This window comes from Coregonus clupeaformis, chromosome 22, assembly GCF_020615455.1.
Source record: "Coregonus clupeaformis isolate EN_2021a chromosome 22, ASM2061545v1, whole genome shotgun sequence".
In the NCBI taxonomy this organism is placed as follows: Eukaryota; Metazoa; Chordata; class Actinopteri; order Salmoniformes; family Salmonidae; genus Coregonus; species Coregonus clupeaformis.
Window position 1 is genome coordinate 528,481 of NC_059213.1, and position 13,310 is coordinate 541,790.

Here is a 13,310-nt window from a genome sequence, read left to right on the forward strand (position 1 = left end):
GTGTTTGTAGAACCTCATTGGAAAGACTTCTACTACATCTTCAGAGCTAAAGAGATACATCATTCTGTGTCAGTGAGAGAATTGATCATTCATGTTGCATGGCCTGTCATGTCTTCACACTAGTGGTAGTAGATGGCGAGGACAGGGAATAGGTTACACCCCTGAAGTACTCCCCTAGGGTGCATCTCAATAGTCTGCATTGGCTTCCTCAACTGTCTATGTCATCTGACTTACATGAGAGAACTGAGAATAATTTGGATTCCTTAGAAGATGTGATTTTCCCCTCTCCTTTACAAAGTTCAGGGTAAGGAGTGGGGTTACCAATCTCTGTCTACGTTGCATGATAATGAGGTCCACAAAATGCTCTCATCTTTCATTCAGTAAACTGAGAAGGCTTCTTCTGCTATTAAACTTGTATGTCTATTTCTAAACGATGTTACATAACTGGTTTAACCGGTAGGTGGGCAGCTGCAGGTAGCCTGCGAGAAGAAAAAACAGGATTTTAGGCACAACATTCAGAGAAACGCATTTGGACAATATTCCTCCTATTCATGAAAACATTGCACTCATTCATGCAGTTGTTTTAATAAACTACTCTGCGGGGGTGGGGGAGGGCGAGACTCTCCCTGATAAAGAAGAGGGGCTCAAGAATGCGGTTTCACAGAAGATGCTCAACTGAAACCGTCTGCATTGTCTCCTCATTCCACTTGTTTTGTTGTGCACTGATTCAAAAACAGAACAACATTTACACACATTGTCGCAGACTATTTCAGGAAGGCTAGAAGGTAAGTGATTGTAAATTGGTGGAGTTTTTAGGTTATTAACAAGTATTTGCGGAGAGCATTTTTAATTATATCTAAACAGTAAGCTATGCCTTTAAGTCTCTGGGTTGTTTGACATAATTGACCACCCAAGTCATTCGATATAGCCTATTCAGTTATTTCAATTGGATGTGCATGACTAACACCGTCTTCCAGTACGGTCTCCCTCTGTTGTTTGGTCAGTGTGGATGCAACATAATGTTCTGGTGGTTATTAGGTTCTAGGTGACCTGTGCAGAATTCATCATGACTGGTGTGGCGAAGGCATGTCATAACTGTCTGTCTAAAATGGCCAGTAATGGTGAGTGAGACACACACGCACACACACACACACACACACACACAATGTATTCAGTAACATGAAGAAACTGAATTGCACTGTGGGATATCATGGATGAAATGTTTGGTCCTCTGTAGCTGCACTTTCAATAAAAGCGTCTGCTAAATGGCATATATTATTATTATATATTAAAATAGTGTTGTTGATCACTTTATTAGCACTTCTGATGTGGGCAATAGATACAAATACAAAATATGTTACAATTTCCCCCAGTCTCCCCTAAGTCAGTACATGACACTCAACCAATTTACCCCAGTCTCCCCTAAGTCAGTACATGACACTCAACCAATTTCCCCCAGTCTCCCCTAAGTCAGTACATGACACTCAACCAATTTCCCCCAGTCTCCCCTAAGTCAGTACATGACACTCCATCAATTTCCCCCAGTCTCCCCTACTAGCTGTGCAAGGAAATTCCAAGGTGCATGACCAGGTTTGAGGATGTGTTTCAACAAAAGTAAAGTACAGTAGGCTAATGTTAAGGGTAAAGTAGGAAACCCAGGTTTTAATAGGGTATAAAATATAAATGTGTCATGAAAGGAGTGTGGATATCTGGCCCAGCGAAGTGGTTTTATGCGTTGACTGAAGGGGGGATAATCATTCTGAGTTTTTTACACCACTGGTTTAAGCTGGTCTCAGGAAGAAATGTAAGAGTCGTCGTTGTCCGAGACACTCAATATGTGGTCTCGAGACCGGACTCATCTCGAGTACAACACCGGATAGTGGTAATGGTAGTTTAATAAGAGGTTCGATTCAGATTCAGAAAACTTTAATGTCCTCAAGAGGCAATTCATTTTGCAGCAGTCAAAGTGCATACAAAGGAGATCACATATTAAAATTGAAAAACACAACAACAACAGAAAAAAAAAGCTATGGATATTTACACAAAATTTACTAACAAGTACTTGTTTGAGTGGAGCTGGTTAATGCTTTGCATGTATTTTTCTGGACAGATTTATAACAATTTCTTTTTTTCTAGCCTACTTTGTGGTGGGACTTCTGTTATTTCTTGCCGTTCCTCTCACCATGGCGTTTGTAGGTAAGACCACAAAATTAGAATACTAGAACGGGCATGAACCTTCTTATGATGGGATAAAGGTCAGCCATTTTGGTCAGGGAGTTGTTCAACCATGGTGATAAGATAATGTGTAAAGAAATTGAAGCATTTATCTACACTGTATGTTTGTTAGCTAGCTAGCCAGACAATTTTAGAGGAATGATTCCATTAATTTTTCAGATTAACTGCCAATATGCCAACATTCCATTGAATGAGTAGCTGTGTCCAAACCTTTGACTGGTAGTGTATATATTTTTAAAACGGTATAGGAGGGCTCAGTACTTAAATGTATTCAATAAATTAATTGTTTAATCTAACATGTACAAGCAGGAATGCATGATACATATATTTTGATTTGCAGTAGGCCTACCTAAACCAGGGATTGGCATGAACTTTGGGTTGACAATTAGGCTAATGTTGCTATAATTCTACTGTCAAAATAGGGCTCCAGAATTGCAGATGTATTTTGTTCCATGAAGATTAATTTGCGTAGGTGTACATCTTTTTGTGTTCAAATAGGCTATCACATAGGCTTATTCACTTGGGGCTAATCACAGAGGAAAGGGAAACCAAAACCACAACAGTAAATTTGCCTACTGTTTTTTTTCGCAGGATTATATTTTGAAATGTTGCGTAGGCTAGCTAATTACTGAATCTTTCTCTTTCTTCGCTTCTCTCCAGCTAGGCTACTCCGAGCGCGCAGGGAGAAACAGGGGCATGCAGGGCAAACACTTTCATCCAGGAATCAGGAACTAACTGTTCGACCAAATTATGGTTTTAGCTGACCCCAAAATAGAAAGTGTTGAGTGAAGTGACCAGCCAAAATTTGTAGCTCGCACGGATGCGAGCACATCCAAGCGTGGAAGTAGGCCCAATTTCCACCTCTCCACTTTATCTACCAGCTCACGTTTGTTTCCTATGTTTTAGGCCTAGTGCTTAGGCTATATGACGCATTATATATACCTTGCTTTGTTTGACAACATTATTTGAAAGGAGTTGAGGGTTAAAAGAGTTGGGTAAAACAGGGCAGCGGGTCATAAGATATGTTGAATATTTTACGCATGTTACCGCCCTAGACTATAAGCGCAGCAGCGCAGTTAATACTGTAGACCAGGGTTCTTCAATTCCGGTCCTGGAGGGCCGAAACACTTCTGTTTTTTATTTCTACCTGGTAGTTAATTGTACTCACCTGGTGTCCCAGGTCTGAATTAGCCCCTGATTAGAAGGAGAGGATGAAAAACAGAGGTGTTTCGGCCCTCCAGGACCGGAATTGAAGAACCCTGCTGTAGACCTATGTGGATTGCGGCATTGTCACGGTTTCGGCCGAGGCTGCCTCTCTTCCTTGCTCGGGCAGGCTTCGGCGTTCGTCGTCTCCGGAATACTAGCTGCCACCGTTGTATGTTTCTATGTTCGTTTGGTCTTGTCTGGATTATGTACACCTGTTGTCATTTAGCGTCATTAGTGTCCTATAAGTTCTCGTTGTGTTTGTCAGGTGTTGTGTGTGATTGTTTCGCTGTCGTGTTTGTGCTTCAGTATACCGTTTGCTCGTTGTAGCTTTCCTCCTCTGTTTAGGAGAGTGTTTATTCGCACATGTTTAGTGCGCCTTTTGTTTACGCCTGCGTGCGGAGTTACTCGCCTCAGGGCTTTTGGCTCGTGTATTTTGTTTGTGCCTTCACTAAAGTCTTTTGGACTTACTTACTGCGTCCTGCGCCTGATTCCAACACCACACCCACCTACAGCAACGCTGACAGAATCACACACCTGCCGAATGGAATCAGCAGGAGCCGCAGCAGCACAGGAGACGTTGGAGGATCGGGTCCGGGAGCAGAATGACCAGATCCTGCGGATCGGGACCGCCCTGCAGGATGTGATCAACACTCTCCAACGCTGGGAGACCCGAGGGACACCCCCAACGCCACCTTCCCTGCCATCCCCATCAGCAAGTCAGCCCATTCCCGCTCCGGAACCCAGAGGAATTCGACTCTCGCTCCCGAGGGCCTACGATGGGACCGCTGCCGGGTGTCAGGGCTTCCTTCTCCAGGTGGAGCTTTACCTGGCCACCGTGCACCCGGCGCCCTCGGGACACGAGAGCGTGTCCGCCCTGATCTCCTGCCTTTCTGGCAAGGCGTTAGAATGGGCCAACGCAGAGTGGAGGAGGATAGACGCTACGACCATCACATACGCTGAGTTCTCCCGCCGCTTCAGGGCGGTGTTTGACCATCCACCGGAGGGGAAAGCGGCGGGGGAGCGTCTGTTCTGCCTCCGGCAGGGGAAGAGGAGTGCCCAGGAGTTCGCGTTGGAATTCCGTACTCTAGCGGCGGATGCAGGGTGGAATGAGCGGGCCCTCATCGATCACTACCGCTGTAGTCTACGTGAGGACGTCCGTCGGGAGCTGGCCTGTCGGGACACCAGCCTGTCTTTCGACCAGTTAGTCGACATGTCCATCAGGCTGGACACCCTGCTGGCTACCCGCGGACGTCCCGAGGGAGGTCCGTCCATTTCACCCTCCAGCGCCTCCGAGCCGAGCCCCATGGAGCTTGGGGGCGCTGGCGCTAGAGAGAGGAGGGGGTCGGAGTACGAGGGGTCCATCTCCTGCACCAACTGTGGTCGGGAGGACACACCGCGGCTAGGTGCTGGGGATGGCCTCCTAGGGGAGAAGACGACAGGCCCCGCACTGGGGAGTCCTTCCAGGTGAGTAGGCGCCCCACTCACCCAGAGCTCTCTGTTGCGCACTTCTGTATACCTGTGCGTTTTCCACAGGTAGCACCTCATTCCCAGTATAAGGCGCTGGTAGATTCAGGCGCGGCTGGGAATTTTGTTGATAGGAAATTTTGTTTAGAGTTAGGGATTCCCCTTCTTCCGGTATGCCCTAGATAGCCGTCCATTGGGATCGGGCTTGATCAATCAATCAATCAATTTTATTTTATATAGCCCTTCTTACATCAGCTAATATCTCGAAGTGCTGTACAGAAACCCAGCCTAAAACCCCAAACAGCTAGTAATGCAGGTGTAGAAGCACGGTGGCTAGGAAAAACTCCCTAGAAAGGCGAAAGCCTAGGAAGAAACCTAGAGAGGAACCAGGCTATGAGGGGTGGCCAGTCCTCTTCTGGCTGTGCCGGGTGGAGATTATAACAGAACCATGCCAAGATGTTCAAAAATGTTCATAAGTGACAAGCATGGTCAAATAATAATCAGGAATAAATCTCAGTTGGCTTTTCATAGCCGATCATTAAGAGTTGAAAACAGCAGGTCTGGGACAGGTAGGGGTTCCATAACCGCAGGCAGAACAGTTGAAACTGGAATAGCAGCAAGGCCAGGCGGACTGGGGACAGCAAGGAGTCACCACGGCCGGTAGTCCCGACGTATGGTCCTAGGGCTCAGGTCTCTCAGTTGGCTTTTCATAGCCGATCATTAAAGAGTTGAAAACAGCAGGTCTGGGACAGGTAGGGGTTTCGTAGCCGCAGGCAGAACAGTTGAAACTGGAATAGCAGCAAGGCCAGGCGGACTGGGGACAGCAAGGTGTCATCATGCCCGGTAGTCCTGACGTATGGTCCTAGGGCTCAGGTTCTCAGAGAGAAAGAGAGAACGAGAGAATTAGAGAGAGCATACTTAAATTCACACAGGACACTGGATAAGACAGGAGAAGTACTCCAGGTATAACCAACTAACCCCCAGCCCCCGACACATAAACTACTGCAGCATAAATACTGGAGGCTGAGACAGGAGCGGTCCGGAGACACTGTGGCCCCATCCGAAGAAACCCCGGACAGGGCCAAACAGGAAGGATATAACCCCACCCACTCCGCCAAAGCACAGCCCCCGCACCACTAGAGGGATATCCCCAACCACCAACTTACAATCCTGAGACAAGGCCGAGTATAGCCCACAGAGGTCTCCACCACAGCACAAACCAAGGGGGCGCCAACCCAGACAGGAAGATCACGTCAGTAACTCAACCCACTCAAGTGACGCACCCCTCCCAGGGACGGCATGAAAGAGCACCAGCAAGTCAGTGACTCAGCCCCTGCAACAGGGTTAGAGGCAGAGAACCCCAGTGGAGAGGGGAACCGGCCCGGCAGAGACAGCAAGGGCTGTTCGTTGCTCCAGCCTTTCCGTTCACCTTCACACTCCTGGGCCAGACTACACTCAATCATATGACCTACTGAAGAGATAAGTCTTCAGTAAAGACTTAAAGGTTGAGACCGAGTCTGCGTCTCTCACATGGGTAGGCAGACTGTTCCATAAAAATGGAGATCTATAGGAGAAAGCCCTGCCTCCCGCTGTTTGCTTAGAAATTCTAGGGACAATTAGGAGGCCTGCGTCTTGTGACCGTAGCGTACGTATTGGTATGTACGGCAGGACCAACTCGGAAAGATAGGTAGGAGCAAGCCCATGTAACGCTTTATAGGTTAACAGTAAAACCTTGATCAGGGAGGTCACGGCGCCACTGAGGATGTGTGCGCAGGGGGGTCATCAGGAGATGATCCAGCTATTTCTGATCGACTCGCCTGCGTATCCGGTGGTGCTGGGCATGCCCTGGTTGAGTACCCATAACCCGTCTATTTCGTGGCAGGAGAGGGCTCTGATGGAGTGGTCTGCCCAGTGTGTGGGTCGATGTTTAGGCGTTTCCGTAGGGGCTACCTCGGTGGAGAGTCCAAACCAGGTGCCCGCATTGCACGTTCCCCCTGAGTATGGGGATTTGGCTATTGTTTTCCAGTAAGTCGAGGCGCAGCGCAGTTGCCTCCCCCATAGGCAGGGAGATTGTGCGATAGACCTCCAGGCAGGGAGCTGCGCTCCCACGGAGCCATGTGTATCCTCTGTCTCAGGAGGAGAAGAGAGCTATGGAGACTTACATAGACGAATCTCTGAGACAAGGATACATACGGCCTTCCACTTCCCCTGCGTCCTCGAGTTTTCTTTTTGTGAAGAAAAAGGATGGAGGATTACGCCCGTGCGTGATTACCGCAGTCTCAATCAGATCACGGTGAAGTACAGTTATCCACTTCCGCTGATTGCGACCATGACGGAGTCATTGCACGGGGCGCGTTTCTTCACTAAATTAGATCTCAGGAGCGCGTACAACTTGGTGCGCATTAGGGAGGGCGATGAATGGAAGACAGCCTTTAGTACCACCTCGGGCCATTACGAGTATCTTGTCATGCCATACGGGTAGATGAACGCTCCTTCAGTTTTCCAATCATTCGTGGATGAGATTTTCAGGGACATGCAGGGGGTGGTCGTGTACATAGATGACATTCTCGTGTACTCGTCTACCCGAGTCGAGCATGTGGCTCTGGTGCGCCGAGTGCTGCGGAGGCTGTTGGAGCACGACCTGTATGTCAAGGCAGAGAAGTGTCTGTTTTTCCAGGAGTCGGTCTCCTTTTTGGGTTATCAGTTGTCTGCGTCAGGGGTGAAGATGGAGGTAGACCGGGTGTCAGCCGTGCGTAATTGGCAAACGCCAACCACTGTGAAGGAGGTGCAGCAGTTTTTGGGGTTTGCGAATTACTACCGGAGGTTTATCCGGGGTTTTGGACAGGTGGCAGCTCCCATAACGTCTCTTTTGAAGGGGGGTCTGGTGCGCTTGCAGTGGTCAGCCGAGGCGGACAGGGCGTTTGGGAGGCTGAAGGACCTGTTTACCTCGGCTCCGGTGCTGGCGCATCCGGATCCCTCTTTACCATTTCAGGTAGAGGTGGACGCGTCAGAGGCCGGTATAGGAGCCGTGCTTTCGCAACGGTCCGGCACGCCACCTAAACTCCGCCCCTGTGCTTTTTATTCCAAAAAGCTCAGTCCGGCGGAGCGAAATTATGACGTAGGAGACATGGAACGCTGCACATGTCCACCTGCAGCGGGCCCTCCGTCGTCAAAAGGCGAGCGCCGATCTCCACCGCAGTGAGGGACCGGTGTACGCACCTGGTGATCGAGTCTGGCTCTCTACCAGAAACCTGCCCCTCCGCCTGCCCTGTCGGAAACTGGGTCGGCGGTTTGTGGGGCCGTTTAAAGTCCTGAGAAGATTGAACGAGGTGTGTTACAGATTACAACTACCTGTTGAGTATAAAAGTATTAACCCCTCGTTCCATGTGTCTCTTCTCAGGCCGGTGGTAGCTGGCCCACTCCAGGAAAATGAGATCATGGAGACTCCTCCGCCCCCATTGGACATCGAGGGGGCACCGGCGTACTCCGTGCGGTCCATCTTGGATTCGAGACGTCGGATGGGGGGTCTCCAATATCTGGTGGAGTGGGGAGAGTGCGCGCCCGGAGGAACGGTGCTGGGTGCCGAGGAGAGAAATTTTGGACCCGTCTCTCCTGACGGAATTCCATCGTAGTCACCCGACGCGCCCTGCTCCGCGTCCTCCTGGTCGTCCCCGAGGCCGGAGTCGGGCGCACGTCTGGAGCCGCGCGTCAAGGGGGGTACTGTCATGGTTTCGGCCGAGGCTGCCTCTCTTCCTTGCTCGGGCAGGCTTCGGCGTTCGTCGTCTCCGGAATACTAGCTGCCACCGTTGTATGTTTCTATGTTCGTTTGGTCTTGTCTGGATTATGTACACCTGTTGTCATTTAGCGTCATTAGTGTCCTATAAGTTCTCGTTGTGTTTGTCAGGTGTTGTGTGTGATTGTTTCGCTGTCGTGTTTGTGCTTCAGTATACCGTTTGCTCGTTGTAGCTTTCCTCCTCTGTTTAGGAGAGTGTTTATTCGCACATGTTTAGTGCGCCTTTTGTTTACGCCTGCGTGCGGAGTTACTCGCCTCAGGGCTTTTGGCTCGTGCATTTTGTTTGTGCCTTCATTAAAGTATTTTGGACTTACTTACTGCGTCCTGCGCCTGATTCCAACACCACACCCACCTACAGCAACACTGACAGGCATGTTGCAAAATTAATATGACTATTGTGATGCATAATTGCCATGGTAATTTGGAATGTCCAGTCAATGAGCATTATGATTAATAGGCCTAGTCATTCTACAGATCAGATGCTTTATGACAGAAAAAAAAGTAGTTAAAGTTAGTTAGAAGCGCTAATTTTTCTTTAGAAGACTTTGCAGCCCAAAGGACACTTACATAACCCGGTATGTGAGGGACCTAACGTATCCCTTTGCCAACTCTACTCTTGCGCCTAACGGTTGAAGAATATCGGTATATCCAGAGACCAAAAAGCTGAACAGATAAAAACATTTTTGATTTGCAGGAGGAAGGAATTGCATTGAATCAAGTGTTGGGTTCTATTTTTCTCATAATTGGATCTGTATGTGATGAATAACTTAGAAGGAATGCATTAATGAGGAGCATAGGTTTGTACTATACTGATATAAATTGTTTCACATAACAGGCTGTGATTCATGTAAGGAACGTTAGGGGTAGGACAGATAAGACTGTATTTCTTACAGATACGAACACTCTCTCTTTGTTGTCTGTGAAACCGTCCTTGAACGTGGGTACATGGAGTACAGATTGGAGGGGTGTCTTTTGGGTGCTGACTCCACAGGTTATTATGATAGCAACTTATGCCTGGGAACGGTGGAGCGCCAAGGGGTGAAGCGCCAAGGGGTGGGACTAACCCGTGCACCAACGGATTGGCTGAGTAAAGTCTAAACCACACTCAGTCCTTTACTCTGATTGGCCAGCAGGGAGCGGGAACTCTCTGTCAGAGTATTTGAGAAAGTACCTGTAAACAATAGTTTAGTTCTCTGTGTGCCCTGCGTGGTATCTCAGCGGACCCGTATATACGAACCTTCATACTTGGGCGGCAGGTAGCTTAGTGGGTAAGAGCGTTGTGCCAGTAACCGAAAGGTCGCTGGTTCTAATCCCCGAGCCGATTAGATGAAAAATCTGTCGGTGCCCTTGAGCAAGGCACTTAACCCTAATTGCTCCTGTAAGTCGCTCTGGATAAGAGCGTCTGCTAAATGACTAATTATTATTATTACCTATCATACATACGTTTTGCATATAATAAATTAAGCTTGGATTGAAGATCTCTTGATTCTTATTCCAATACCAGATTTGAATTACGCAATTTCTAACACAAGTTATTAATTACTTCCGTAAGGGATCCAATGTGTATCAATGTTTTAAAGGAGACTGAGACAGGTGGGGTTTGGGGAGATGCAGGTATTGGTTTTGGTACAGTATTGGTTCTATCTAGTTATGTTGGCAAACTAATAGACTATTGATGATGTTTTCCCCTGCAGGTGTGAAGTCTATAGACGACTGCCCTGTTCAGCCAACGATTCCTCTCTACCTGCTGGTGGGTGGGGTTGTTGGCAGCGTAAAGGTAATGTCTGCATTCCAGATCATAGGTTGTAATGTGTCAGCAGGGTAGTTGAACAGGTTCCAAACACTTCCAGGCTGTAAAAATGGTTGAAAGTGCACAACAATATGTAAGGAAGCCAGGCAATGTCACTCTAGTGTTCACCCCAATCTGACCCGTGACCTCTGACCCTGAACCTTCCAGGTCACGCTGCTCGTGTATGACACCACCCGCATGAGGTCGCTCATCTCCAAGTCGGTCGTCATCGGCGGCATTTACGATGCCGACAGTATCCGTGGCGACAGAACGCAAACAAGTACTACGTGCACATCGCCCTCAGCCTGTTCCTGTTCGTCTGGTTCCTCCTGGGAACTACTGGGTGTTCTCTGTGTTCCAGCCCAACTTCATCACACCTTCCACCAGCCACAGGACTACTGCAGGAAGTCTCTGTACCTGTTTGCTGTGTTTGTGTTGGCGCTCAGCCACACCGTGCTGGTTCTACTGCTCTGCTGTGGGGTCTGTCTACGCGTCTGCTCTCAGACCAGCACCAGGGACGACTATGGGGATAGTGATGACGACTGAGTGACTGACTGGCTGGCTGGATGATTGATTCAGAGAAGCATACAGATGTAGGATCTTAATTTGATCATCCTGTTGTTGCAGGAATTGTCCTGCACAGCAGGAAATGCAAGCTTGTAGTGAATTTGAGGTTTAAAAAGACTTCTGAAGTTTGTCATTTCCACTTTGAAATTTCAGACTTGATTTTCCCTTACAAAAAATGTACTGTATTAACCCCTAAAAAATGTTCCATTAATTATAATCCACATAATAATTTACAATTCCTGTTGCTGCAGGATTATTTTCCTGCTGTAGCAGACTGGCTCAAATTAAGATCCTACATCTTTACAGAAGGATTGTATAGCACTGGGGCATTGCAGTTAGATGGTTCTGTAGTTAGTAGAGTAGTGGGGCGTTGCAGTTAGATGGTTCTGTAGTTATTACAACAGTGGGGCGTTGCAGTTAGATGGTTCTATAGTTAGTAGAACAGTGGGGTGTTGCAGTTTGATGGTTCTGTAGTTAGAAGAGCAGAACCACAGGTGAGGTTGAGTGTGCAACGTTGGGGAGATATGAGCGCAGCGAAAGACTCTCACCTTAGCGTATCTAACAGAAGTTATAGGCCTGTATAGGTGACCTAGACACATTAGTCATTCTGATGGCAGCTCCAAAACAAATCTGTGAGTGCTACATGTATCATATGCAACCACACAGGTGGGCCTAGGAGCCTATTGATAACCTGATTGCAACATGTGTGGGTGTTTTTGTGCAATGTAATTGTCATTTTAGATATTATGTTACACAAATGATGCATATTCTACAATTCTACAGTACTGTGCAGCCGTCTTCATCGACCTGGCCAAGGCTTTCGACTCTGTCAACCACCACATTCTTATTGGCAGACTAAATAGCCTTGGTTTCTCAAATGACTGCCTCGCCTGGTTCACCAACTACTTCTCAGATAGAGTTCAATGTGTCAAATCGGAGGGCCTGTTGTCTGGACCTATGGCAGTCTCTATGGGGGTGCCACAGGGTTCAATTCTTGGGCCGACTCTTTTCTCCATGTATATCAATGATGTCGCGCTTGCTGCTGGTGACTCTCAGATCCACCTCTACGCAGACGACACCATTTTGTATACATCTGGCCCTTCATTGGACACTGTGTTAACAAACCTCCAAACGAGCTTCAATGCCATACAACACTCCTTCAGTAGCCTCCAACTGCTCTTAAACACTAGTAAAACTAAATGCATGCTCTTCAATCGAACGCTGCTGGCACCCGCCCACCCGACTAGAATCACCACTCTCGACGGGTCTGACCTAGAGTATGTGGACAACTATAAATACCTAGGTGTCTGGTTAGACTGTAAACTCTCCTTCCAGACTCACATTAAGAATCTCCAATCCAAAGTTAAATCTAGAATCGGCTTCCTATTTCGCAACAAAGCCTCCTTCACTCATGCTGCCAAACATGCCCTCGTAAAACTGACTATCCTATCGATCCTTGACTTCGGCGATGTCATTTACAAAATAGCCTCCAACACTCTACTCAGCAAATTGGATGTAGTCTATCACAGTGCCATCCGTTTTGTCTCCAAAGCCCCATACACTACCCACCACTGTGACCTGTACGCTCTTGTTGGCTGGTCCTCACTACATGTTCGTCGTCAAACCCACTGGCCCCAGGCCATCTATAAATCACTGCTAGGCAAATCCCCGCCTTATCTTAGCTCATTGGTCACCATAGCAGCACCCACCCGTAGTCTGCGCTCCAGCAGGTATATCTCACTGGTCATTCCCAAAGCCAACACCTCCTTTGGCCGCCATTCCTTCCAGTTCTCTGCTGCCAATGACTGGAACGAATTGCAAAAATCTCTGAAGCTGGAGACTCTTATCTCCCTCACTAACTTTAAGCATCAGTTGTCAGAGCACCTTACCGATCACTGCACATGTACACAGCCCATCTGAAATTAGCCTACCCAACTACCTCATCCCTATATTGTTATTTATTTTGCTCTTTTGCACCCCAGTATCTCTATTTGCACATAATCTCTTGCACATCTAGCATTCCAGTGTTAATACTAATTGTAATTATTTTGCACTATAGCCTATTTATTGCCTTACCTCCATAACTTGCTACATTTGCACACACTGTATATATATTTTCTGTTGTATTTTATGACCTTATGTTTTTTTTACCCCATATGTAACTCTGTGTTGTTGTTTTTATCGCACTGCTTTGCTTTATCTTGGCCAGGTCGCAGTTGTAAATGAGAACTTGTTCTCAACTGGCTTACCTGGTTA

The 13,310-nt window shown here is 47.6% G+C and overlaps 1 pseudogene; it reads left to right on the forward strand.

Annotated features, from left to right (window-relative positions):
* Positions 1-1,066: 1,066 nt before the first annotated feature.
* On the forward strand, positions 1,067-11,073 carry LOC121566639 (annotated as a pseudogene).
* Positions 11,074-13,310: the final 2,237 nt, after the last annotated feature.